The sequence below is a fragment of the Odontomachus brunneus genome, unplaced genomic scaffold (genome assembly GCF_010583005.1).
Source record: "Odontomachus brunneus isolate Ranch 3 - 2012 unplaced genomic scaffold, Obru_v1 Obru_scaffold_341, whole genome shotgun sequence".
Lineage (NCBI taxonomy): Eukaryota > Metazoa > Arthropoda > Insecta > Hymenoptera > Formicidae > Odontomachus > Odontomachus brunneus.
In genome coordinates, this window is record NW_022639791.1 from 105,139 (window position 1) to 110,388 (window position 5,250).

A 5,250-nucleotide genomic window follows, 5' to 3' on the forward strand; every position below is an offset into this window, starting at 1 on the left:
TAGCGGTGGCCTGTCGTAACGACCTGGTTTCAACCACTTGGTGAAGCGGTCCTGCATCGTGAGCAGCCACCGGTGTCCCTGGCTTGAACGGGGCAGGGGCCCGACCAGGTCCAGCGACACTTGTTCCCAGGGTGCGTGGACCGCCGTAGCGTGTAGTCTGCCCGCTTGGTGACCCTGGGGGGTTTTATGGGCCAGGCAACTCGGACACCGCCGTACATGACGGGCGATGTCGCGGTACATGCCGGGCCAGTAGAACCGTCGGGCGAACTGGGCGATCGTCTTGACTATCCCTAGGTGCCCAGCGGAGAACTCGTCATGATATAGGCGCATTATCTCGGGCCGCCGCCCCCGTGGGACGCACTCCTTCCATTGCTCATGGCTGGGGACCTCGCGAAAGTCGAGGTCGTGTAAGAGGTGGCGGAAGAGTCGCCATTTACGAATGAGATAGTCGGGGTGCTGCTGTGGTTGCTGGCGCACCTGGTCGGCTAATCGTTGGCAGTACCATCGGTCCTGAACGGGCCGTTTCAGGGAGCAGACCTCGGGTCGCCGGGATAGGGCGTCAGCGACCTAGTTAGCGGTCCCGCGCCGGTACTTGATCTCGAAATCGTATTGTTGCAACTCGGACCACCAGCGGCCCAGCCGGCCGGTGGGGGAGTCCATGCTGTGGAGCCATCGCAGTGCTTGGTGATCGGTGACCACGGTGAATCGATATCCTTCCAGGTACGTCCGCATGCGCCGGATGCCCCAGACCACCGCTAAGCACTCTAATTCGGTGGCGCTGTAGTTTCGCTCGGCGGGATTCAACGTTCTGCTAGCGTATGCGATGACGCGTTCCCCTTCCTCGAATTGCTGGATGAGCACGGCTCCCAGGCCTAGAGCACTGGTGTCCGTCTGTAGCACGAATGTCCGTGCAAAGTGCGGGCAGGCGAGCACCGGGGTGGAGGTGAGAGCGGCTTTTAGCGCCTGGAAGGCCGCCTCTTCCTGTGGACCCCAGTGCCATCGAGCCGTCTTCCGGGTTAACCCGGTAAGCGGCGCGGCGGTCCTGGCGAATTGCGGTATAAACCGCCGGTACCATGAGGCCATCCCTAGAAACTGGCGCACCTTGCGTATAGTCGTAGGGATTGGCCAGTTGGTGACAGCGGTCGTCTTCTCGGGGTCGGTTCTTAGCCTCTGTGCGTCCACGATGTGCCCCAGGTACCGGAGCCTGTTGCGCCGAACTGGCATTTGTCCTGGTTTGGTCGTAGGTGGGCGGCTTGGAGTCGTTGCAACACTTCTTGTAGGACGCGCAGGTGCTCCTCGAAGGTCCGCGTGGTGGTGATAATATCATCCAGGTATACCAGAACATGGGGCTCCAGGTCCGCTCCCAGCACAGTGTCTAGAAGGCGTTGGAATGTGGCGGGGGCGGAATGTAATCCGAACGGCATCACTCGGAACTGCATTAACCCGAGGCCGGGGACCGTAAAGACAGTGATAGGGCGGCTGGCGGGGATTAAAGCCACCTGCCAGTACCCGTTCTTGAGGTCGATGGTGTTCAGGTACCGGACGCCGCGGAGCTTGTCCAAAGTGGCGGTTACCTGCGGCAGGGGGTAGGCATCCTTTTCCGTGACTTCGTTCACTTTTCGGAAGTCTATGCAGAACCTCCGGCTACCGTCTTTCTTTCGTACTAGTACGACCGGGAAACTCCACGGGCTATGCGTGGATTCAATAATGCCTTGCTGCTCCATTTGTTGGACCTCTTGGTCGATGATGCCTTGCATCGCCGGGTTACGGGGTCGAAACCGTTGTTTGATGGGCCGGCTCCCATGCTTCAGTCGAATCTCGTGCTGCACGCATGGCGTGGGCCCGGGTACGGTCGCGAATTGTTGGAACTCTTTCTCTAGGACTTCCTGCAGCCGGTGTCGCTGTAGTGTGGCCATAGGCGCAAGTCCCCCTGCGTCGGTGCTCAGGGGTGCGAGACGGAGCGGAGTCGTGGTCGTGGTCGGGGCCGCCGGGGGACATAATGGTAGCTGAAGGCGGGCCCACAAGTCGGCCCCAATGAGCATGTCTTCGATCAGGTCCGGCATTACGTAAAAATCGTGGCTGACTACGCGCTGCCCCACTTGCAGCGGCAGCCGCACAGTGCCGGCGAGGGTGACGGTCGTCCCATTCGCCAGCCTGATCTCTTTTTCCTCGAGCCGTGGCGTACAGCGCAATCGCCTCGAGAGGCGGAGTCCTCGGTGTCACGCTCTCGTGCTGGTCTCTCAGGAGACCGGCGGTGAACTCGTTTCGAGGGTTCCGCGAGCCCCCCTTTTATAGAGGCGGCCGCGGAAATTTAACTGCGAGTGCTGCCTCAATCTCGCGTTCGCGCCGCGTAGCGGCGACCGAGATGACTACTGGGCTCCCGGCATGCTAGTCGTATAACAGGTGTCGGGTATCGCAAATAAGTACAGCGGGAGAACGCAACATAAATATATTCTGGTTACCGACAACGGTCGAGAATACAACGGTGGAGTAAATGAAAGAAATAGCAACTAGAACGACTGAACACAATTTAGAACGATTAGGAACGAGGTAGGAATGCCTCGTTACAAGCTTGCCACAAGCGACCTCCGCTATGGAGGTCGATGAAAATGATATACCGGACCTCGAAACCGGTGTGCATACGGGTCCCATTTCCCGGGACTCGTCTGCGGACTGGAAGAGAAAGAGGGCAGAAGAAGCTGGGGGGGAATCTCCACTCTCCCAGTCTTCAAATAAAAAGGATGGTCCGCAACCCCCTGTCTACCTCCAGTGAGGAAGAGATGATGGTGGAAGGGGGCGCTGGATCTGCCCGGCCACTCCACCCGACTCCCGAGGAAATAGAAATCGGGAAACAATGCCGGGAGGAGGTGGCTCGGGATAAAGCGACGGGAACGCTGCCCTCGGGGGGACCCCCCCCTCTTCGGGCACGTGATAGTCCTACTGAGGGAGTTGGTCGACCCTTCCCAAAGAGGGGGAAAAAGAAGAGGAAGGCTGCTGTGGTGGTAACGGCGGGTGTGGGGGCACTCCTCGCAGCCCGTCAAGTTGGTGGGCGGCCTCAGAGGGTCGCGGGGGGAAAAGTCCCCCCCTCGGCTGAAAGCGCGTCCCCTGTGGTGGCAGGATTGAGTGGCGGGGAGCTAAAGGCCCTTGTGGTGGCCCTAGTTCCCCGCCTTTTCGAGGCCATGGGGGCCGTCATCTCCGGGATTACGCCTGGGGGGCGGCCCGCGTGGCCCCAAAGTGAAAATAAAAAGGTAGGAGGAGATGGTGGGGAAGGGAGCCGAGCAACGCGCCCCGACCCTTCCCCTGTTGCCAAGTCCTCCGCGACCTCTACCCCTGTCGAGGCCAAACGGCCTGAAGTGGCGGGGGAGAGCAAGCGGAGGAAGAAGAAGAAAAAGAAGAAGAGCGGTGTGGGTGACCCCTCGCCCCCTGGATAGTAGGCGGGCTGCCCCTAAAGTGTGCGCCTGCTCCTGCCGGGAAGCCGGGCCCCCCCAGGACCGGATCGCGCCTATGCGATCCAGGGGGGAGTACCGACTCTCCCTGCTCCCCCGCCGGGCGCGAGACCTGGGCCCGAGTGGTCGGGAGGAGGGAGAAGAAGACGGAAGGGGGGGGCAAACAGGCTCCCCAACCCGTCCCCCAAAAGCCTTGGCCCCAGAAGGGTGCCGCGACCAAGGGGGGCGATAAGAATAAAAATACACGGGATGGGGGAGGCGGGAGAAAACCCGCCCTCCCGAAGGCTCCTCGCACCGCCGCCATCACGGTGAGCTGCCCTACGAGTAGCTACGCCGATGTTGTGCGGCGGGCGAGGAGCCATATAGATCAAAGTGAGCTGGGGATCTCAGGGCCAGAAGGGCCGCCACCGGCGCACTGCTCCTCGAGATCCCTGGTCCCGAAGGACAGACTAGGGCAGATTCCTTGACCAAAAGAATGTCGGCCCTCTTCGCCGACAAGAGAGACATGCAAATTGCGCGTCCCTCGAAGAGGGCCGACATCCGGGTCCGTGACCTGGAAGACTCAGTCACCGCGGAGGATGTGATCTCCGCGGAGGCGGTCGCCGGAAGTTGCGGACGGAGGACGACTCAAAGTTGGGTGATCCTCCGTCCGCGTAGAGGCCCTGATAAAGCGCCCCCTCCAGTGCTTCAAATGCCTGGAGTAGGGCCACGTCAGGGCCTTATGCAAAAGCAAGACTGACCGCAGTGGTCTTTGTTACCACTGCGGCTCGGCCGGCCACAAGGCCGCGGCGTGCGATGCACCGGCGACATGCCCGGTGTGTCGCGACGCCGGGCGGCCCTGTGGCCACAGAGTGGGAGGTCCCGCTTGCCAAATGGCAAAGCGGGGCAAGGGGGGATAGAGCGGGAGGAGGAGGCGTAAAGCCTCCAATATCCCTCCCGCCCCTCCTCCTGGGAAAGAAAAGGAGCCCTCCCTCGAAAACCAGAAAAAGGGGCTGCATTGCCCGAGACCTCAATCCCTCCGACGGACACTGCTCCCAAGGAGCAGAGAAAACCGTGGGAGGCTGGGGCCGGGAAAAGTTGCCTCGCGGGAGAGGGGAAACCCCAACGAGGGTCCCGCTTTTGCGAGGAAGATAAGGGAGGGCCTGGAGGAGAGCGGATCTAAGCCGTAATGGCTACCCGCCTCCTCCAGGTGAATCTCAACCGCGCTCGCGGAGCCCAGGAACTGTTCATGCAGTTTCTCCGCGAGCGCGGTTGTGGACTGGGAATCGTTTCCGAGGCTCACTCCGTCCCCGGGAGTCATCCAGCCATAATGAGTGACGTTGCGGGGCGGAGTGGTAAGTGTTCGGTGGCGATTTACCTTGAGGAAAGAGAGGCCTTCCCCCCAATCTCCCTTGTGGAGAGGAGGGGAGGATATGTCGCGGTAGAGTGGGGGCCCTAGATGTGGTCGAGGTTTACGGCCCACCATCGTGGGACTTCGCTCACTTCGAGCACCTTTTGGACCGGCTGGGGGACCTCATGTCGAAGCGCCCCCAAAGGCCGGTTCTGATGGCCGGGGACCTCAATGCCAAATCGGAGTTGTGGGGATCCTCGGTCAGGTGCCGAAGGGGTGAGGTAATAGAAGAATGGGTCGCGTCTCACGGCTTCTGTGTCATTAAAAGGGGCCGGAGGAGCACCTTCGTCGGGTCGCGAGGGAGATCTGTGATCGACGTCACGTTGGCGTCTCCCCAGACGGCCCGAATATTTCAGGATTGGCGAGTGGTGACCAGGGGTGAAAACCTCTCGGACCATCAATACATCGTGGTCC